This window comes from Humulus lupulus, chromosome 1 (assembly GCF_963169125.1).
Source record: "Humulus lupulus chromosome 1, drHumLupu1.1, whole genome shotgun sequence".
Lineage (NCBI taxonomy): Eukaryota > Viridiplantae > Streptophyta > Magnoliopsida > Rosales > Cannabaceae > Humulus > Humulus lupulus.
In genome coordinates this window covers 64,993,731-65,018,081 of record NC_084793.1, presented here as the reverse complement: position 1 = coordinate 65,018,081, position 24,351 = coordinate 64,993,731, and the positions used below count along the sequence as shown (strand labels likewise).

The 24,351-nt window shown below is 38.4% G+C and overlaps 1 long non-coding RNA gene across 2 annotated transcripts; it reads left to right on the top strand.

Moving 5' to 3' along the window:
- Positions 1-6,294: 6,294 nt before the first annotated feature.
- Positions 6,295-22,346, top strand: LOC133790528 (uncharacterized). 2 transcript variants are annotated; one of them, XR_009874042.1, is made up of 4 exons: positions 6,295-6,549; positions 6,632-6,710; positions 8,262-8,327; positions 21,728-22,346. It is a non-coding gene; the product is annotated as an uncharacterized LOC133790528 (long non-coding RNA). The 2 variants fall into 2 exon arrangements; XR_009874031.1 differs by having other exon boundaries at positions 21,725-22,346.
- Positions 22,347-24,351: the final 2,005 nt, after the last annotated feature.

Here is a 24,351-nt window from a genome sequence, read left to right as displayed (position 1 = left end):
GATAATTCCAATTTCAAGGTAAAAAAATCTCTCTATCTCTCTATATATAGACATGAATATATGTCTATATATATAGAAATTGTATATCTAAAATTGTTGGTTTGTGTATATCCTATAAGTATAATTTCCAAGTGTACCTGCATTTCCTTAAGTTTTTCGTGTATCATACACACGTACATGACTTTCAATGTATACCATGCATATTTGCACACAAACATGAATATCAAACTATGTTGACACTGCAATATATCTCAAAAAGTATTTCTAAGTAAGTTTTGTGCACCTGACAAATGTAGAAAGAACTCACTAATTGAGAACTCGTCGATTGTGCAATATATGTACTTTTATTTATGGTTTATTTATAGATTTTGATATTTTTCTTATGTTTTTGGAATGAGAAGAAATTGAACGTGGATCATGGTGTCATGATACCGTTTACTATATGTATTGAAAAAAAAAATATTTGTATCTTCAAATTTAATTAGCTAACCAAGTATTGGTATTAGTATTGTTTGAATTTTGGTTCTCTATATATCTATTTTCTTATTATAATATAATTATATTTTTTATTCAAGTTAAAAGTTGTACAAAATATTATAATTATTATCATCAATTCTCAATATTAATAATTTTATTTTTATCTCATTTGATATTTTCTCAAACTTGTAACAAAACAATATTAATTACTAATGGTATTGTTTTGGATTTGTGATTTGTTTTCACTATAGTAAATAAATATTTTCTAGATTGTAATTTAGTGGACATTCTAGCAGCAACAAAAGATGCAGGGGTTGATGTGAAGCACAAAAAAATCTTTTTTTAGAAACAAGTAATTTATTATGAATTAAAAAGTATATAATTATGACAATTTATGTTAATATTATTTGTTAGCTTAATTTTTTCACATCTCTTGCTTTTCAAATATGCTATTATACATTCTATTAATTTCTTGAAAGGAGAGAAACAAATAATTGATTAATTAGATACTTTTAATACAATTTTACTATTAGAGCATAACTTAAAAAAAAATGGAGGAATTACAAAAGATATAAATTTCTCACTCACATTATACAAATTATAAAATTAATCAAACAAATATAGAATTACGTTAAATATATATATTTGAATTACAAAATGTATAAATTAAAATTATAATATTTATCAAACAAATATAAAATTACCTTAAATATATATTTAAAATTATTATAAAAAAAATTACGCAAAGTCAGGTATATTTTCTAATATATTTATATGATGTGACACTAAAAAATTGCTCCAAAGTATCCTTTTTATTTTCTTCTGTATTCACATTTTTTAATTTGAATTCAAATTTGATTAGATATTTAATTACGACAACTGTTTAATTAGATTATAAATATAAATAACCATTAATTTTTCTCATTTTTTATTTTATTTTTCTAATTTATGGCTATTAATTAATTAAGAATAAAACTCTATCTATTTTCTCATTTTACTCATTTTTATTTTAATAATAATAATAAATGTCAATTAAACATATCTATATATAATAATAATAATAATAATATATCTATTTGTATTTTTAACATTTTGATAAAACACGGGACCCAAATGTTAATTTTTAACAATAAAGGATTCAAACGAGTAATCAACATTTTGACAAAACACAAGGTCCACAAGTTAATTTTAAAAAATAAATGGTTCAAACGGGTAATCGGCTAAAATACAAAGTTCAAAACGGTGTGAACCATTATAAAAAAAATAAATTATATAGATAATTATATATATTTGTATAATTTACTTTTTATAAAGAATTTTTAACACTTTGAATAAATACATGGTCCAAAGGTTAATTTTAAAAAATAAAGAGTCAAACGAGTAATCGGTCAAAATATAGTGTTCAAATAACTGATCTATCTATTCCTATTTTTAACATTTTGACAAAACTTGAGGTCCACAAGTTAATTTTAAAAAATAAAGGTCCCAACGGGTAATCAGCTAAAATACAAGGTTCAAAATGGTGTGAACCCTTACAGAAAACATAAAATATATATAATTTAATTTTTATAAAGAATTTTGAATATTTTGAATATATACGTGATCCAAAGGTTAATTTTTAAAAATAGATGGTCAAAACGGGTAATCGCCCAAAATACAATGTTCAAATAATCGATCTATCAATTCCTATATTTAACCTTTTGACAAAACACGAGATCTAAAAGTTCATTTAAAAAAATAAAGGGTTCAAATGGGTAATCAACTAAAATAAGTCTTACACAAAACATAAATTTTCTTATACATAATTTAGACTTTTTAATAAAAAAAATCACGCAAAGTGTATGATAATGATAATAATAATAATAAAAATAAAAGCAAACGTACAACAAGCTTTTTGAACTTTATTTTCAACACTTTAATTATTCAGAATTTTTCAAAAACCTGTAAAATGTTTGCTATACAATGAACACCATTATGAAAAAAAATGTGGTCAAGACGCCTAAAGAGCATGTTGTATGAGTAGGGTGAAAAAGAATTCCTACCCTACAATCTCCCAAAAAATATTTTTAAATATGTGTATGTTGTAATAATTACAAAAGAATGTGCGAAGCCGGATTATATTTTCTAGTTTTTTTTTTAATAAAACTAAGCAAATACGTATTGCACATTGCTGCTTGCCCTTAATATATTATAAATGGATGATTTTTAAATTAACTAATTAATATTCTATTAAATATTTGGAATATCTCGTTAAAGTTGATTGAAAAAAAACCGTCAAATAAATAATTCATTAAATACACATTTTTATATGTATAAAGATAATAAAAAAAAGATAAAATCTAATATTTATTCTTAGACGAGTATATATAATCCATTGAATATTTATCCACATTTTATAAAACAGCTATTTATCAACACCGTTACAACAATTTCTTGTGCTAGTAAAAATAGAGTTAACATTATGCTACAAAAATTCAAATCTCGAAACTTGTATGTTAAATGCATTGAAGAATTATAAAATATACAAAACAGGATTTAGCATGGTTTGAGCAATTGTAAATTGATAATTGGTGCTGCTGAGTTGTAAAGTTTGATAGTGGAATATACTTATCTGATTGACCAAAAAAAAAAAAAGAATTATAAATTATAATTATAGCTATTATATAATAATTATTTTATTATTAAGTAAAGCAATATATAACCAAATAATAAACACAATACATCAATAAAAACGAGTTGCAAGATCCTCAAAAAACGTTGTTAAATAAAATATATTATAAAATAATAACCAAAACTTATTCATACAAACTATAAATCAACATAATGTCGTGTAAACAGAAGATAATAAATAATATCGTAGCATGGGTAATTAAATAATTATTATTAAAATAGAGTTCAAGTCAAATATCTCAAGGAGATCCTAAAGACGTGCCTAATCTTTTGTGACGTTAGTCTATTCATGTATATAATAATTAAAATAATTAAGCACATGGTTATAGAGACATAATTCAAATATAAACGCATATATGAAAATAGAACTCAATAGATTATATTGAATACACGATATATTTAAATAATTACATTATTATTATTATTATTATTATTATTTTCATGCAAATCAGCTATAAATAGTACGTGACTGACTTTACTAAATGGTAAATAGCATTTGTAACGTGGAAGGTGAGGCAAATAATAAAAAGAGAACAGATAAATTTAATAATATAATTATCATCTCTTTATTGAGTGGTTTTTTTGTTGCGCATAGTCATGGTTGGCCATTTAGCTTCAACTAGATAGTACTACTACTAGTATTATAGGCATACTATTTAAGGTAGACAAACTAGAAAAAAGTATTGATATTACTAAACATGCAAAAATAGTGATATTAGTTGAAATGAAATATATATATATATATATAGTTTTGTAAGAAAATTGGGTATGTAGATATATGGGTAAGATTAGATGATGACATATTTTGATGCCGTAACCAGTGATGATAGATGACCATAACATATAATTCTATATTAAAAATAAAAATAAAACTAACTATTTTTCTTCGAACACATACACCATCATACATATTTAATAACAATTTGCAAACCAATAAACTAAGAGCCTGATTCATGGGGATAATAAAATAAACTTAAAAAAGATTATCATATCTTCTAATGAGGATTAATTAAAGTGAGTTTTTTTTTTTGTTGCAAATTTAATAAATTACTTGAGCGCAAACGAGGAAAACCGGCTGCGTGCTATCACGTGGCGATCAGGAACGCGAGTGAGGGCAGTGGTTGACCTACACAAGATTCGCATATGCAGAGGAATAAACCGAGGAAAAATCCATGGGGGCGTTGACGTGGCGCACACGTGGAAATGTTGGGGGAGGATGACGTGGACAAAGTGACCTTTGGGGGTGACGAAGGGTCAGGGGATGTATATAACTGAGTAAAGTGCCAGCGAAGCGGCGACAGGATGCCGTTGGAGCAATCCATGTAACGTGCCCGAGTCCTTCCTGACTTTCTTGAGTCTAAAGTCCAAGTCCATATTCGCAAAATATGTAACAAATATTATATATAATCTTATCAATTAGGAGCAGTGTTTGTGTTTGGCGTTTCAGTGTTTCGTATTATTATTCATATTGAATATATAATATATTCCTTTATAAAAGTATATATAATTATTAATAAAATAAATTCATGATCTACCTTAAATGGAAAGAAAATGTCAAAACACAAGAACATAAAGAAGTAGGGTACCATTATTGAATGTAAAGCAATGATCTACTTGTGTTTTTTACTATTATTGGGATATATATAATAAGTGTGTAGATAACGAAAATTTTGGGTTTTAACGGTTTTTTTGTTTTTTTAATATTAACTCTAACAGAATATTTTTATATTTAACAGTAGTTTGTAAATACTTAAACTTAAATAAAATAAAATAAATAATTAAAAAAATTAAAATAAGATATTTTTGATATATTTTACAATAATAATTATTTGAAAATAATAAATAATTAAATAAATTAAAATATAATATTTTTTCAGATATTTTACAATGATAATTATTTTAAAATAATAAATAATTAAATTAAAATATGATATTTTAAAGATATTTTACAATGATAATTGTTATCCAATAAATTAGCATTGGTGACGTGGCAAATAATCTCTTGACACGTGGCTGATACCTGGAAGCGTCTGCTAGAGTATCGACCAGGAGACACAGTAGAAGCAGGGCAAGCCTGTCTTACCCGCGACCAGTCTGGTCGGTAGTTCCGCATACAAGGCAACATTTATGGGAAGATCTTTATGAATCCCGAATTTATCTCATACAATCTTTTGGATACCAGATAATTCAGGGAATAATATCTGTAACAATCTCTTGTAACCCTCATTGAGCCTATAAATAAGAAGAGATAGCTCAAAGGAGGGGACTTTTGGTTTTTGGCTTTCGAATCGTAGGAAACGATAGTAATTCTCCAAGTAAATCCGTATTGTTCTTTAGAAGAGAGTGAAACTCATTGAACCCTGGTTCTTTGATCACCCTTCTGATTTTATATCAATATTATTCTAAGTGGACGTAGGTCATTACCAGATCCTGGGGCCGAACCACTATAAATTACTGTGTTTTCTTTACTTTTGTCATTGCGTTCTTCTCTATACATTCGTCCATATCAATCACGTTTTGACTCCGTGTCATGTAACGTCCTACGTTTTCGGGTACCTTTAAACGACTCGGGTCGGGATTTTTCCCCCGGGTTAAGAATATTATTTTAAATAATATTATATTTTGTTTGTAAGTATTCCATGAGTTGTTGCTAGCCAAAATATGAATTTTGTGATTTTAAAAGTCAAGATAAGACTTTCGGTCCTGGACCGACACAAAAACCCTGATCGGGTAAAAATCTCAGAAAATAAAACGAAAAATCATGGAAATTATATTTTGGGCATAAAATACATTCATAAAAGTTAAAGTTTGGTCAAAAATAATAAACCTAAAAGAAAATGGAAATTTTAAGGCATTTTGTGGTAAATGCCTAATTTTGCCGAATTGGGGAATTTTATTCCATGAATGGACCTTAGGTTAAATTTTATTATGTGATTAATTAAATTAAATGTGAGAGACATTTAATTTAATTAATTAATGATAAGTTTGGTGATTAAAACTTAATAAGAGTGAAAAAAAGTGTCAAAAGCCAATTTGGACTTTTCTTCTTATGAAACCTGTATTAACCTTTATTAAAAAAAAAATATGAAACGATCATATATGTAGCAAAGAGTGGCCGGCCATGTGGTGTTTTAGAGGGGTGTGAACCCAAATTTTATAAAATTTAAATGCCATTTAATTAAGAGGTCAAGTGGGCAAGTGGGTAGAAAAGCACTCAAGTACCTTGTGATATTTTGAAGAGTATTGTGAGCAATTCCCACACTAAGAACCGATCACTCTCCATCTCTCATTCACTATCATCTTTTTTGAAGACCTCTCAAAGTGTTCTCTCCATTTTTCAAGCCCAAGAACACCAAGGAAACTTTGAGGCTAAGTCTTGGTCTAGGAAGTATTTTCCCTAAGGTAAACCTTCACTAATCTAGGCTTTTGTAAAGTTTTAAGCTTAGAGTTTCAAATAGCTAATTAACTATGTTGTTGGGGGAAGTTGGTTAGGGTTTTTGAAAGGTTTTGGAGGAGCCAAAGCTAATAGGAAGGTCCAAACCTTAAGCAAGAACACCAAAGAGGTAAAAAGTTTACTTTTGATGATTTTGTTGTAGGGTTTTTAGTTTTAAGCATTATTTTGTATATCTAATGCTTAAAGTTTCTTGTTGGTGATGTAATAAGGTTATGGTAGTTGTTTAATAATTTTTATGATGCATGTGTATTGATTTTTGAAAATGGGAACCAAAACCCCCAAGGGTTTTGTAGGATACCCTAAAACAAAACATGTTTTGAGCTGTGACTTCCAAGGGGTCAAGCAGCCACTGTATATTGTTTTTGTAAAATTTAATTGTACTGTGATGTTGTTGAGATTGAGTACATAAAATTGAGCTTTTGAAACACTAAAAAATGTTTAGAAATGAGTAAGTTATGCTATTTCAAAGATTAGGTAAAAAACTGTTTTTTTTCGTATTCTTATTTTCGGAACCAAGTTTGGACAGCCACTGTATAGGGCAAATGAACCCTGTTTTTTCTAAAATTTTGTGAAAATATTACTGGCATAACCTATTATTCCACTGTAAAATTTGGTAAGAAAATATTGAACGGTTTGAAAGTTATTAACTGTCAAAGTTTGGAAAAAATAAGGACTTGAAAATAAGGTCATTTTTACCTCATTATTGGAAAATGATTTCACCAATCAAAAATGCTCATTTTGACCTAAGATTTTACAAAGGCCTAAATGGCATAACAAAAATGGAATTGGGAAATTTTGGTAACAATTGGGTAAGTAAATTTCATGTTGTGAACTAACGAAGTATGTAGTTAAAAATGTGAAAAATAGGTTTTTCACACTTAGTGTAAAAATGAGATTTTGGAACATAAGGTAAAAAGTAAAATTTTGCTTATTTCAAGATATAAATTGGTAAGTCTTGACATCATATTTTCACTAAAATTACCCCTTTGAGTTTAAATGAATTATTTTTATTAAAGAGATTTTATTCTTTCTAAAAATAAGAGATTTAATTTATTAATAGTTAATAAATTAAAAGAGGGTTTAAAACCCTATATTTTGAGAAAATAATTAAATGAATTATTTTTCTAGTAAGTAAAAAATTGATTAATTGCTTTTGGAAAATTAATTAGTCAAGATGAGAAATTTATAACGGTTTTCCTAATTAAGACAAATTAGGCAATTTTCTTAAATCGGTTTTTAGATATTAAAACCTTAAGAAAACTAAAAGGAAAATTTAAAGAGTTTATTTTCTTTAAAAATAATTAAGGAATTTATTTGTATTTTCTGGATATAATACCGGCTAAAATCTTACATATTTTAACCGACTAGTCGAAAGTGCGGGTTAATAGCGATACCTTGAAAGAATAAGATTTTTAGCGGGTTGTGGGGAAATACCATTGTGATACCCGAGCCTAGGTATCGAGACCTTAGGATAGGTCTCCCCGAGACTTAGGGTTTAGTCTCGAATATTTTGTATGACTTTCCTTAATAGGTTTAAAACCAAATAAGGATTATAAATCCTTACAAATGACTTTTATTAAAATGACCAAACTGCCCAAAATAATAATAATGAATTATGAGTGGCATAATTAATCTGAGTATACTGTATGGATAACTACAGTATTGGCTAAGCGTAACTGGACTGAACGTTGGAGGGTGAAAACTTGCTGAGCGCTAAGGACTCCAAGTAAGTCAACTTATATTGTATGGCTGCAACATGAAATGATTATTGTCTTGTATGTTAGTATAGGGATACATGCATATATATAGGCTGTCATAGAAAGTTGCTTAGAGACGTTAGTCTAGTGAGTGCTGATTTAGAAAATATGAACGGTAGAAGTCTGTCATATCCTAGACGGTTGATCCCCGTCACACTGCTTGATTTTATTTATGTCCGGTTCATTACCGCGACGAGTGGCCATGAGATGAGGATAAGCTGGTTAAACCTAGGGGCGCCAAGATAAATGGGACCTAGGGGCCCTCATGCTTACTTAATCATTGGACGGTTAGAATCCGAGCAAGTGCTCTGATAAGTTATTCCAGGATAGCAGCCGTGAATATTGGCCATTCCGTGAGAGTGCCTAGAGATACTAGGGGTTGCCAAGATTGAGTGAGGTTGAACACCCTAGGGGCAGCTGCTCACCAGCACCACTGATTAACATAGAAGTCTCCGTAAAACCGTGTAAATTGGATTACACTCTTGGATAAGTCGCGATGCCCTAGGTAACACGATAGTTACCCTTGATGAGAATATTTATTGGCTAGATCTTAGTGTGGAGACTCGGTTCTCTTTTACAGATTAGCAATTATGTTGGAGGGCGCGTTACGCATGAATTGTTAGAAACTGTCGAGCGTTGGTCTCGAATTATGTTGTGATATAATATATCTGCTTGCTCTGGGATTTTCTGAGTGCAGGGATATAATTGTTGATAAGATATAGTTGTGATATAATATATCTGCTTGTTCTGGGATTTTTCTGAGTGCAGGATTTTTATCTAGTTACGAATTAATTTATCATTGGTTATCAGGCATGACCATAAGTTTGCGAGGACGCTTTAGCGTTCTTGAAATTGATTGTGTAGGGTCCGGATGGGTTCGGAACCCTAATTCTCTACATGCTTTGTTTGAAAGTTGATCTTACTAAGCGTTTTCGCTTACCTAGTTGTTTCATGTTGTAGGTAAGAACAAGGGCAAGGCAGAGCAGTGAGCGCTGGAGTCTTCCTTGCAAATGTACATGTGGACCGACCTTTTGGGAAGCCTTTTTATTTTTGGAAATGTTGTGTAATTTTCCTAAACTAGGCTCACTCTAATCTTTATAAAACATGTTTGTAACTAAATGTTAAGTATGGCCATACGACTTTTAAAAAAGTTTTTTTTTCTATGGGTTTTTGAGACATTTTGTTAAATGAAAACATTTATATTTCCGCATTATTGAGTCTTGAAAATCCGGGTCGTTACAGTTGGTATCAGAGCTCGAGTTGAGCCGGTCCTGTAGACAACCCACATGTACATTTTGCAAAGATAGACCTGAGAGATGGACGATGCGACGCTGAAGAGCACCCTGGGCGCGTTGCAGGAAGAATTGGCTAGTCTGAGGGCCAATCAAGAGACTGCCGCAGAAGTTATGGCGCGGCAGCAGCAAGAGATTGATCGGCACCGTGCAGAATTGAGCGAGAGACAGGCGGAAGTGGATCGCTGCCAAACCAAAGCCATGGCCGCCCTCGAAGCAGCCCTGCTGTTGGCTAGAAATCAGGCCGCACCTGCCTCGCAGCCTGACCAACCTGCGAATGGGCCACCCCAGAGGGGTCCCAATCCTAGCCCACCAATTCAGCCTTCAAGTCCACAAAGGCCCGAGCAGCCTCAGACACCCCATGACGATGTCCCGTTGGACCCTGAGGCAAATCCACCATCCCAAGCTGCTCGGGGAAATCCCCCGCAGCAAAGGCAGAATAGGGCCGAGCGTCAGCCTCGTAGTCCTAGACGCCATGAGAATGATGGGCAAAACCCAGCGAACAAAGGTCACTACCCTTCTGGTAACAGGAGGGACTCGGAGCTAGGCTCTGCGGTCCGTGGACCCCCACGGCATGATGATGCACGGGGACATCGCGACCAGCGCAGGCCACCCTCTAACGCTCAAGGTGTTTGTGCCAGAGACGGGAATAGAGGGAACAGTCAGTCTCGCCACAGCCAGTCAAGGTTCAGAGATGGCCACGGGTACAATGAGGCCGACTCAGGCAAGGGAAATGCTGGTGGGAGGAATGGAGAAAGAGGTAAAAGCAAGAGCCAAGTACCTCAAGGTGACCAGCCAAATAGACAAGATGCTGGGGGGCAGCCCAGACAAAATAATGTCTTTAACCGGCTCGGAGGTAGCGAGTAGCGAAGAAGAGAAGAGGACCTGAGAGATGTACTCAACGATCGTCGCGAGAGGAACGGCGAGAACATCCCCCCAGCCATAGAGGCCACCGCGATTCCTGCCGCAGTGCAAGCCCAGATAGACACACTCAATCAAGCTGTGCAGCAGCTGGTCGGAGGAAGAACTTCTTATATCGACCACGACAGGAGAAAAGGTACTCCTTTTGTCCAGAGGATAGCTAACGCCGAAGCTCCCAGCAAGTTCAAAATGCCTATGCTCCCGAACTTTGATGGATATGGGGACCCAGTCTCGCATGTGAATAAATTTGAGATTCAGATGGACATTCAGAAAGTGTCCGAAGATGCTCGGTGCAGGATCTTCCCTGCAACACTTTTTGAAGCAACGCAGGAGTAGTTCTTTAAGTTCCCCCCTGCAAGCATAGTTTCTTGGGAAATGTTCGTAAGGGAGTTCTACGGACAGTTCTATGCGGGTCATGTGCACCCAACCGAAGCAAACCAGCTGGTCGAGATTCGCCAGCAGGACGGAGAGTCAGTGAAGGATTACGTCCAGCGCTTTATGCGAGCGGCAGCTGGAGCAAAAACAGTAGGAGACGAAGGCAAGATGATGGCCATTACCGCAGGGGTAAGGCATTGCTCTCCCCTCTGGAAGAGTCTCCGAAAGGAAGGAGTTAAAACAACCCAGGAGTTCCTGGACTGAGCTGATCGATACATCAAGCTCGAGGAAGCCATTGCTGACGATGGAAAACCCTCGAACAAGGGTAAGAAGGCCGCCGAACCTGCCAAAGCCGCCAATGGTTCCAAACCTAATGGCAACAACAAAGGCCACGGAAACGGCAACAGTAATGGCAAAAATGGTGGGAAACGGCCGTATAACGAGCCTTCCACCTCCGACAACAAACGAGCCAAGGGTAATCGTTATGAACCTAGGTTCACTAACTACACTGCCCTCGTTGAGTCTCGGGGAGAGGTTTATCAGGCCACAAGCTCTAGTGTGCCTTACAAGAAACCGGGACCCATTCGAAAAGACATTTCGAAAATAGACACCACCAAGTTCTGTCGTTACCATAACGACTACGGACATGACACTAACGAATGCAACCAGTTAAAAGACGAAATCGAGTTCCTTATTAGACAAGGACACTTGAGAAGGTACGCACGGGCCTCGGGAACTTCCCAACGAGAAGCTCCAGGTGGCAACGAGCAGGCGTCTACACGCCAACGCTCGCCACCATTACAACCTGCCCCCGTGGCTGGAACACTCTTAACCATCTGTGGAGGCCCGCACCTCACGGGAAATAGTGGAAAGGCCAGAGAACGATACGCTCGAACTCTACGTCACGACCAGGACATCGAGATGATGACTGTGGAGGACCGTGCACAAAAAAAGGCTCGCTCAGAGAAGGGTGAGATAACCTTCTCTGATGACGATTCCCATCACGTCCGGTTCCCACATTCCGATCCGCTGGTCGTGGACATCCAGATGGCCAATATGATGGTAAAAAGGGTACTGGTTGATACAGGAAGTTCAGTGAACATCCTGTATAAATCAACACTGGAGCGCATGAAGTTGTCCGTAAAAGACTTGGAGCCCTGCAATCAAACCATATACGGCTTCTCTGGAGAAGGACTTGCCCCTGCCGGAATGATCAAGCTTCCAGTAACAACGGGTACAGCGCCCGCAACAAGGACATTACTCACCACTTTTGTAGTGGTCGACTGCCCTTCAGCATACAACGCCGTTATTGGAAGGCCCATACTGGTTGATCTACGGGCCGTCATCTCTGTGTGGCACCTAGCCATGAAATTCCCGACGGACGCGGGGGTAGGACGCGTCTTAGGAAACCAAAGGGAAGCCAGGGAGTGCTACAACGCCTCGATCACAAAGGCGAAAAGTGGGACATCGAGGAGCACTACCTCAGATCGATTACAGATGGCAATAGACACGCAAGCCCAATCCGGTGGTGAAGTCACCGAATAGGGTGTTGCCCAAAGTGAGGATGGAGATTTGGATCCTCGCTTTGGGGATTTTGAAGAAAATGTTGGACCCATCGAGGACCTGGAGGAGGTCCAACTCGACAAAAAAGACCCGACCAGAGTCGTAAAGGTTGGGAAGAACTTAGAGCCTACTATAAAGCAAGCACTGGTGGAATTCTTGCAAAAGAACCAGGAGGTTTTCGCCTGGACGCACAAAGACATGGTCGGGATAGATCCTGCAGTAATCAGCCATGTCCTAAACATAGATAAAACCTTTCCACCTGTGCAACAAAAGAGAAGGCTGCTCGATAAAGAAAGATCAAGGGCCTTGAAAGAAGAAGTCGAAAGACTTAAGGAGAACGGGTTTATCAGGGTGGCGTTTTATCCGTCGTGGGTCTCCAATCCGGTGCTGGTCCCCAAGCCTAACGGCAAATGGCGGACCTGTGTGGATTTTACGGACCTCAATAAAGCCTGCCCAAAGGACTGCTTCCCGCTCCCAAGAATCGACTAGCTGGTCGATGCAACTGCAAGACATGAGATCCTCTCGTTCATGGATGCATATTCAGGCTACAACCAGATCAGCATGCATCCCCCTGACGAGGATCACACCAGCTTTCGGACCGATACGGGCTTATACTGTTACAAAGTGATGCCCTTCGGGCTGAAAAACGCAGGTGCGACTTACCAACGGCTAGTCAACCACATGTTTAAGGAACTGATCGGTGCAAACATGGAGGTATATGTGGATGACATGCTGGTAAAGTCTAAGAAGGCAGAAGGACATGTGAGGGATCTACAAGAATGCTTAAATGTGCTAAGCAAGTACCGAATGAAGTTGAATCCCCTCAAGTGTTCCTTTGGAGTCGGATCAGGGAAGTTTTTGGGTTTTATAGTAAACTCAAGAGGAATCGAGGCCAACCCCGACAAGATAAGAGCCCTGATCGACATGAAGTCGCCAGAGAGGATTAAGGATGTACAAAGTTTAACTGGGAGGATCGTGGCCCTGAGTATATTTATCTCGAAATCAACTGACAAGTGTGTCCCATTCTTCAATCTACTCAGGGGGAATAAGAAGTTTGAATGGACGGGAAACTGCGAAAAAGCATTCCAGGCCTTAAAAGCTCATATGGCGCAACCTCCCATCTTATCAAAACCAATCGAAGGAGAAACTTTGTATATTTATCTGGCAATTACCGAAGTTGCTGCTAGTGCGATACTAGTACGGGAGGAAGAAGGCGTACAAAAAGCAGTCTATTATGTCAGCAAAAGGTTGATCGGTGCGGAATTAAGATATCCGCCAATCGAAAGATTAGCATATTGCTTAATTCTAGCCTCCAGGAAGTTGCGTCCTTACTTCCAAGCCCATCCTATCACAGTTCTAACCGACCAGCCCCTTCGGCAAGTCCTCCAAAAACCTGAGGCGGCTGGAAGGTTGTTAAAATGGGCAGTTGAACTAGGGAAGTTCGATGTAACTTATTCACCGCGGGCAGCAATCAAAGGACAAGTTTTGGCCGATCTTGTCGCAGAGTTCACCGAACTCCCAGGCAGTGAGCAAAGCGAACAGCGTGAAGCGCCCATGCCTCAAGACAAAACTCCTTCGTGGAAGCTATTCACGGACGGTTCATCCAACGAATCCCACGCTGGAGCAGGAGTGATATTGATAACGCCGGAGGGGCATCGATTTCACTGCGCAATCAGGTTCGACTTTGCAGCATCAAACAATGAAGCGGAATACGAAGCGCTCTTGGCTGGATTGAGAATGGCCAAAGATATGAGCATAAAGGCGCTTGATATTTACAGTGACTCTCAGCTAGTCGTAAATCAAGTCCTAGGAGAATATCAAGCACGAGGATTAAAGATGATGGCCTACCTGAATAAAACGAAGGATTTGCTAGCCCAGTTTACAAAGTACACCCTCCAGCAAATCCCGCGAGACCAAAATTCGAATGCAGACGCCTTAGCTAAACTCGCGAGTGCGAAGGACGCTGACACTTTGAACATTGTGCCAGTGGAAAGATTAAGCAAGCCAAGTATACAAGCAACTGAGTCCAGTATGGAAATTCGAATGGAAGATACATGGATGGCGCCTTACTTGGAGTATCTGACAAATGGTGCACTACCAACAGATAGAAACAAAGCCAGGACTCTGCAAAGGCGAGCCGCTAGGTACATACTGGTCGATGGCGTTATGTATCGAAGAGGATATTCAATGCCACTGCTTAGGTGCGTTACACCAGAAAAAGCTAAGGAGCTCATGAGGGAGGTGCATAAAGGCTTCTGCGGAGATCATGCTGGGGGGCAAAGTTTGGCAAAAAAGGTTCTAAGACAAGGTTACTTCTAGCCAACAATGAATGAGGATTCAATGGAGTATGTACGAAGATGCGACAAATGCCAGAGGTTCTCCAAGATCCCACGAGCAGCTCCGAATGAACTAAAACAGATGCAGAGCCCATGGCCCTTCGCAGTATGGGGGATAGATTTGATTGGATCCCTGCCAACAGGGAAAGGAGGAGTAAAGTACGCAGTTGTGGCAGTCGATTACTTCACAAAATGGGTCGAAGCTGAACCACTCGCAACCATCACGACCAAAAAAGTTCTTGATTTCGTCATCAAGAACATTGTATGCCGGTATGGATTGCCCAGGAAGATAGTTTCAGACAACGGGACCCAATTTGACAGTGATTTATTCACCGATTTCTACGAAAGGCATGGAGTCGTTAAAAGTTTTTCTTCAGTCGCACATCCCCAAGCGAATGGGTAAGTTGAAGCCGTGAACAAAACTCTCAAGGACACCCTGAAGAAAAGACTTGAAGAAGCCAAAGGAGCGTGGCCAGAACAACTGCCTGAAGTCCTCTGGTCGTATAGAACATCCCACCGAACAGCAACAGGGCATACCCCATTTTCCCTAGCCTACGGATATGAGGCCATGTTACCTGTCGAGTTAGATCCCCCCTCACATCGGCGTTTGATTTACGACCAGGACGTGAATAGTCAGCTAATGATGGAGTCCCTAGACTCGATCGACGAGATGCGAGAAAAATCTCAACTCCGAGTTGCTGCTTACCAGCAAAAAGTCGCCCGGTACTTTAACTCCAAAGTTAAAGAAAGAAAATTCAACGTCGGAGATTTGGTGCTACGACGAGTTTTCTTAAATACCCGCGACCCCACTGCTGGAGTGCTCGGACCTAACTGGAAAGGACCTTACCAGATTGAAGAAGTCCTTCACCCAGGCACCTACAAACTTGCACGCTTAAACGGAGATCTCGTTCCGCGCTATTGGAATGGAGAACACCTGCGCAAGTATTATCAATGAACAACCCTTCTTAAAGGACTGGCTTGTTTAAATTTCTCTTTTTAATTTTTACAAGTTTTGCAAAGAGAGTTAGCCACGTTGTATGGCTAACTGCTCGTATATGTAAGATTCTATTTCAGAATCACTCGTAAAGACATGTTTAGTCCATTTTTAATACGAGATTATAAGGGACTGTGCTCAGCCAGTCATTCTTGCCAACCTTTGTGAATTTATATTTACAAGTATTTGTTCATTATGTGTGTTGTTTTGCTGTATTACAAGTATCAGTTTTACTACGAACAGGAATGTTCGAGCAGGTTAGGTCAAGGCAAGTGACCAAGGACCTAAAGCTCCTCGATCACTTGGGGGGCATATAAGGCACATCGATAGCAAAGCATACTTTTCAAGGTATGTAAACACATGAACAAAATAAGTGAAAGCATGCTACAATACTTAGAGTATTTTTCAAAATTTGTGTTTGTTAAATCATGGCAAAGTACTATGCTAAGTTCGGTCATACGGACAAATGTTATAATAAGTAAAGATATTATAGCATCAAGATTTAAGCTTTTACACCGCAAGCATCTCAGCTTGGATGTAACCGTTCAAGTAAAAAGATTTGCTGCATGTGCAGCAAAGTTTAAAAAAGAAATTACTGTCTTTACATCACGACCCTTGGGTCGTATGTCCAAAAAAGAAAAAAAAAAAATAAACGAGAAGAATTCAAGAGGCATTCGGGGCTGGAGGATCCTGGGCAGCATCCTGGTTGGTCACGTCCTCAACATCATCTTCTTCTTCCAAACCAGCGACGCTTGGAGTGGCAGGGGTCGCGGCTCTTGCCTCCTCTTCGGCCAGTTGGGCAGCACATCGGGCCAGCTCCGCAGTTCTGACTTCCTCTGAAAGGTAGCTAAAGTCAGCACCCTGATTGTGTTTCCAGAAATTGTAGAAACATCGGAGTGTTGTCCTCTTGTACTTTTCCAGATTCTTGGAGTTGTCAAGCTCCAACTGCTTCACTTTGCCCTCGAGGGAGAGAATAGCCTCATCCTTGGTCTTGAGTACCTCCCCCAGATGCTTGATTTCGCGGAGATGGGTTTTGTTGAACTCCCGGTACTCTTGCCTCAACTTGACCGCTGCTTCCTTCGCAGCTTCAGCCTCGGACAGCTTAGTCACCGCTGCATCCCTCTCTCGGATCACTGCCTCCAACTCCTTAGCATGCTTAGCCTCAGCAGCCGAAAGCTCCTCGGCCGCCTTCACCTGATATCTCTCGATGGCTTTTGCCTCGGACTGCTCGATGTAAGCCTAGGCTCGGGTATGAGCAGCAATGGCAGAAAGTAAGGCCTGTGCACGAAGAAAAAGGAGTTAGAACTTATCACAAGGACTAAAAAACTAAAGACACGAAGAATAAAGAAACACTTACGCTAGAGATTTCGTTCAAAGCCCTGTTCATGATCTGGTCGACTGGCAGCTCTTCAGCTTGAACCATTGCGACCCTAACACGCTCGCCTTTGCCAATGCGATCGAGGCGGTCCCTGGCAGACCGAATGGCATGGCTCATGAGTCTGGCCCCATGAGCCTCTTCACGAGAAAGATGCTCCCTGGCAGGCGCAGCTGGAGGATTCGGCCGAACAGGAGTAGTTTGCTGTTCAGAAGAAGCTGGAGGAGGAGTAGGAGTTCGCCCAGTTGGCGCAGGACTTTGCCTAGTAGGCGTACCCTGAGGAGGATCTTCTGATCGGCCCTTCTTGGCTGGAGGGCCTCGACTGGATTCACCAGTTCTCTTCTTAGGCTTCCGTTGGAGTTGAGGAACTTCCTCTTCCTCCTCGGCCTGGTACATGTCAAAAATGTTGGGAGTTGACATATCTGCATGAAGATAAACATAGCAAGTTTATAAAAAGGAGGCAGGTGAGAGTAAGATAGACAATTGAAAGGAGGTAACAAAGTAAATACCCGAGCTACAACTACTGGTCGCTACACTATTGACTCTATTAGTCATATACTCATTATCTGGCATGAAGAAGTCTGACCCTAAGTTTGGAGCATATGTAAAGTTACCATCCCCGTCGAACAAGTGACAGGGAATCGGCAAACCATTTAAAAGCGAAATAACTTTACCATTATCATCGGAAGATTCTCCCAAGTCAACAATGGGTTCTTTTGCCTTTTCTTTCCCCTTGCCTTGGGGAGCAGAAGGCCTCTCTGCGGAAGGACTACCCGTGGGTTCCCTGATCGTAACTCCTGTTGGCCTCCTCCTAGGAGGAGGCATAGGAGGTTGCTGCTCGAGAACCCCCTCGGCAGTGGCTTCATCCACCACGGGCCCTCTATTTTCATGGTGAGGAGCCAGGAGGCCAGACGACCTCAAGTTCTTTTCAAGTGTCAGGGTCTTAACACATTTTGCTGCATCAGACATCCTGGCCAGAGTGTTAGACCTCGACACCATGTTTGGTGTTGGGGTCGGACGTAACCAAGGGCCTGAAAAACAGATTAAGTTTGAGAAAAAATGAAAGGAAACACTCTATTTTAAAGTATCGACCAGACGAAGACAAGTTTATACCTCCTCTCGCGAAGGCCAAGTTGTTACTGGTTATGTTCGGAGTAAAGAAGTACTCCCTGTTGTAGTGCCCCACGTTTGATATATGGGTAGTACCACTCAAGAACGTCCGACCGGTCTCCTGGTGGCAGAAGTGGAAAAAGCCCGTCCCGTTGTGCTGTGGGTTGGACTTGAGGTCAAAAAGATAGTTGACCTCGTGAGGTGAAGGTTCTGGCCATTTGTTAAGTTTGTACAGGACATAGAGTGCGGCCAGCATTCTATATCCGTTTGGGGTTATTTGGAAGGGAGCGACGCTGAAATAATTGGCCACCCCCACAAAGAAGGGATGAAGAGGGAGATAAGCTCCCGCCTCAATGTGATACCGGGACCAGGCGTTGTTCGCCCCTCCTGGACGGTTAGCCCTCTGGTCCGCGGTGGGACGTATAATGGTTACCCCCGTAAGGGGGAATTTCCTGAAGCAGTTGGCAACCATTCGAAGGGTCACCGAACTGGCTGGGGGAGTATACCACTCGACATCAGGCGGATTCCGATGACGAGGATGAGCCCTAGTTTGGATATTAGGGTCAGGAACAGGATTTTCTCGACCACTGGTCGAGGGAGCCCTAGCCTGCGAATCAGGCTGGGCAGGAGGAGTAGTGTTGCTTTCAGACTCGGGCCTTTTCTTGCCAGAAGACTTGGAACGAGCCATTGGAGAGGAAGGATGTGGTCTGAAAGAGGGTCGCGAGAAAGGAATCTCGTGGACACGAACAACTGGTTGTTCTTCCCCCTCGAGCAGCTGGGCAAGAAGGTCGTCGTCGATGGGTCTTTCACCTCCCCACAAATCTGGCATTAAAGTCTGCAAACAGAAGAATGGGGAGGTGAGGAAATAGAACTCAAAAAAGCTTTTTAGAATAGCGCTGGTCGAGTATAAAAGTTAGGCTTTTATACAACAGCATTCTATCAAAAAGCTAGTTTTTCTACACGAACAGTTTGAAAAGCGGATCAAAGGGTGAAAGTAAAAAGTTTTTCTGTGAAAGCTTTTTCAACTCCCCTTAGGGCGGGAAAAATTTATTTTTTCAACTGGCTTAAAAATCGAAATGTTACTTCGGTTTTACGTCCTAAAAGGCATGATCCTGGATTTTAAACTAACTCGTAACTCTACCACGCCCACAAAACATTCTGTATAAAAGCATTTTCAACCAGAAACAGAAAAAACTTAAACAGTATACCACCAGAGGCATGCATCACGAGAAATTAGAAGCATGGGGTTTCGAAAACTTACCAAGAAAAGTGATCGTGAAGGTGGAAGAAAGGTCGTCGGAGATTAAAGAGTCCGCGGTCTAAGTCTTGGAAGTGCAGGAGAATGGTCTCCGGAGAAGATTAAAGCTCTGGTTTTTAGGGTTTTCTGCAAAGATGATGGCGTGCGTAAAAAGAAAGAAGAGGCTCCGACGGTCTTATATAAGTTTGTCTCTGATATTAAAAAAGTGTAATCATTAGTTTTCCTTTTTCAAAGAATGGGTAAATGTGATGGCTGTCGAAATCGTTTCTGGGGAACCAAAAAGACATGATTAGACAGAAGTGGGTTGCTTTTTTCAAGAACACTCGAAGGGTTCTGACACGTCAGGAGGGGTTACCGAAGAGTCGTCCGTTCAAAGTTTATTTACTGTTCGTAGTAAATAAACTTTGGGGGGCAAATGTTATCCAATAAATTAGCATTGGTGACGTGGCAAATAATCTCTTGACACGTGGCTGATACCTGGAAGCGTCTGCTAGAATATCGACCAGGAGACACAGTAGAAGCAGGGCAAGCCTGTCTTACCCGCGACCAGTCTGGTCAGTAGTTCCGCATACAAGGCAACATTTATGGGAAGATCTTTATGAATCCCGAATTTATCTCATACAATCTTCTGGATACCCGATAATTCAGGGAATAATATCTGTAACAATCTCTTGTAACCCTCCTTGAGCCTATAAATAAGAAGAGATAGCTCAAAGGAGGGGACTTTTGGTTTTTGGCTTTCGAATCGTAGGAAACGATAGTAATTCTCCAAGTAAATCTGTATTGTTCTTTAGAAGAGAGTGAAACTCATTGAACCCTGGTTCTTTGATCACCCTTCTGATTTTATATCAATATTATTCTAAGTGGACGTAGGTCATTACCAGATCCTGGGGCCGAACCACTATAAATTACTGTGTTTTCTCTACTTTTGTCATTGCGTTCTTCTCTATACATTCGTCCATATCAATCACGTTTTGACTCCGTGTCAGTTGGCCAAATCTTGGGTCAACAATAATTATTTTAAAATAATAAAATCATACGTTTTATAACTTAAATAAAATTTAATTAAACTTAAACTCACTTATTAGAATAGTACCATATTAAACATATAATATAATCTACTATAAATTAGCAACAATTTTTTTTTTTTAAAACTAGCAAGAAACATAAATTTAAAATCCACGCATAATATTTAGTTTTACATTAAACATATAATATATAATCTCTTGTTGTCACTCTCAAATTCAAAAATTAGAATAAATACAAACTTAAACAAAAATAAATAAATAAATAAATTATTTATTTCAAAATTTATATGACATTAATATAAATTTAATAAAAATAATTAATAAATTCTATAAATAAAATTACGCAAACATGCATGTTGCACGTTGATTGTATCTAGTATATATATATATATATATATATGGGTGCACTCTTAATGGTTACTACCCATAGATAGTTACTTTAATATTAACCATTGGATTAAGATCAATGATCCATATTTATAGTTGTTAATTAGTATTTCTAAAAATAAATTTTGATTTTTCAAATTTTTGGAAGGTTTACCTAATGAAAAAAATGTATTTATTATGAAAACATAATATTGTAAACTTTTCATTTTTCAAATACATGTTAATTTTTAAATATAGCTAGTGTCTCTCATTGGTTGGACACAACATTAATTATGGCAAAAAAAAAAAACTAAATTCGAAATTAATGAAGAAAAAAAATATTTACCTGTTGGTGACTTGCTATACCAAATCACTATGTTATCAAATCATCATAATTATTAGTACTCATCTATGGGTAGTAACCATTGAGAAGTCTTCCATATATATATATATACTAGATATAAACAACAAACAACGTGCAATATGCACATTTGTTTAGTTTTATTTATAGAAATTATTAATTATTTTTATTAAATTTATATTAATATCATATAAATTTCAAATAAATATCCTATTTTAATTAAATAATTTATTTAAGTTTATGTTTGTTCTAGTTTTTGAATTTGAGAGTGACAACAAGATATTATATATTATATGTTTAATATAATATTAAATATTATACGTAGATTTTAAATTTAAGTTCTTGCTAGTTTTTTTTTTTTTTAAATAATTTGTTTCTAATTGACAGTAGATTATATTTGTTGACGCCATTTCGGAGGGAGCCCAGGAGGATAGCCATGCTATTCGTCCTGAGGAATCCGGTGCTGCAGGTGCTGAGAAGGCCAAGGAGACTTCTCTTCCTCGACTCTGATCTCGGGGAAACCATTTATTGGGGCTGCGTCCCCTTATTTCTGTAATTATTTTAATTTATGCCCTCGGGGCTGATACAATTTCTTTAAATATTACTTATGTATGCTTTACATTTCTTGGCTCGAAATATTTAGCACATTTTATATTGATGAATCAGTTATGTTTATTTAGTCATACAAACATATTGTGGATTTAGGTTCGAAGCTCAATGCATTCATGCACAGTTTGTTCAAATTATCCGCTTCCGACCTCATTATTTTTCAAAGTCGGATATTACTCCAACCATGAACCCAAAAGTACTTATATGGTATGTAATGTGGATGGTTTGGTTATATCTTTTTTGCTTAGTCACTTTTTCTCATCCTCGGTTTTTGCTCCAAGGTTAAGAGTTCGAAACTGTCTTCTTTAAGATATTCCAGCCTCGATTTCGAAGTACGTTTAGGTTCTTACTTACCATCGATTAATTAAATTTTTTTTTCTTTTTTGGCTGGTTTGTTCCATACCTGTTAAGTTTGCACATCTGGTTAACTCCAAACGTTTTCGGTTTTTTATAATTCGGTTATGTCTGAACTATCTCAGCTCGCGTATTTGGTTATATCCAAGTACTTTATATATTTTTGATAATTTGGTTATGTCCGAATTATCTAGGCTTGCATATTTGGTTACATCCAAATACTTTATATGTTTTTGATAATTCGGTTATATCCGAACTGTCTAGGCTCGCGTATTTGGTTACATTCAAATACTTTATATGTTTTTGATAATTCGGTTATATCCGAACTATCTAGGCTCGCGTATTTGGTTACATCCAAATACTTTATATGTTTTTGATAATTCGGTTATATCCGAACTATCTAGGCTCGCGTATTTGGTTACATCCAAATACTTTATATTTTTTTTGTATATGTTATTTTATTTTTTTAAGCTGATGGTATATGTACCAATGATGCCCCCTTAATATCCTATGAGTGCGACCATAGGATATTAAATTAAGAGAGATTGCAAAAATAAAAAGAAATGACATATTTGAACGAAATGGATCTTTTATTTGATGACATTTAAAAACAAACAAGCTAATACAAATAGAAACTCATGGTTATAGGCAACACTTTTCCTACACTACTGATAGTAAGGTCTAAGGTGTTCGCCATTCCATGCTCGCGGTACTAGGCTCCCGTCCAATCTCTCAAGTTTGTACACACCAGGTCGGATGACTGACTCTATCTGGTATGGTCCTTCCCAGTTCGGCCCGAGCACTCCAGCTGCCGGATCTCGAGTAGCCAAGAATACGCATCTTAACACTAGATCTCCCATTCCAAATTTTCGATCTCGAACCCTCTTGTTGAAATATCTGGTAGTTCGTTGCTGGTAGGCAGCGTTTCTCAGCTGGGCCTCTTCTCTTTTTTCTTCAATCAAGTCTAAGGTTTCCTCGAGCTGAGTATGGTTTGAACTTTGGTCGTAAATCTGAGTTCGGATCGTTGGGATTTCAACTTCTATGGGCAACATTGCCTCGCAGCCGTATGCTAGAGAGAACGGGGTATGTCCTGTCGAGGTTCGAGCCGTTGTCCTGTATCCCCAAAGGACTTGGGGCAATTCTTCGGGCCACCGTCCCTTCGCTTCCTCCAACTTTTTCTTTAGAGAACTCTTGAGAGTTTTGTTCATAGCTTCGACCTGGCCATTCGCTTGAGGGTGGGCCACTGATGAAAAACTCTTTATTATACCGTTCTTTTCACAAAAATTGGTGAATAGGTCGCAATCGAACTGAGTTCCGTTGTCGGATACGATCTTCCTCGGCACTCCGTATCGGCACACGATGCTCTTTACAACGAAATCAAGGATTTTCTTTGAAGTTATAGTTGCCAATGGTTCAGCCTCCATCCATTTTGTGAAGTAATCCACGGCGACTACATCATATTTCACTCCGCCTTTGCCAGTCAGGAGAGAGCCTATGAGGTCGATGCCCCATACCGCGAAAGGCCATGGGGATGTCAACATGGTCAGCTCGGATGGTGGGGCTCGAGGTATCGTGGCGAATCTCTGGCATTTGTCACACTTCTTCACATACTCGAAAGAATCCGCTTTAATGGTTGGCCAGAAATATCCCTGGCGTATGATCTTCTTGGACAGGCTGTGCCCCCCAGTGTGATCTCCGCAGAACCCTTCATGAATTTCTTCAATGATTTTCTTAGCTTCGGGAGGGGTTACGCACCTGAGTAACGGCATGGAATATCCCCTTCGGTACAACCTTCCATCCAAGATTGTGTAACGGGGAAGTTGATACATCAACTTTCGAGCTTGGTTCCGATCTTTTGGAAGAACTCCATTTTCGAGATAATCAATTATCGGGGTCATCCAGTCGGCTCTGTTTCGATCATACACACATCTTCCTCTTTTGGCTTATTAATGATAGGCGCTGATAGGTGTTCTATGGGTACAACATTCAGCTCTTCATTTTCGGCGGACGTAGCGAGCCGAGCTAAGGCATCTGCATTTGAATTCTGCTCG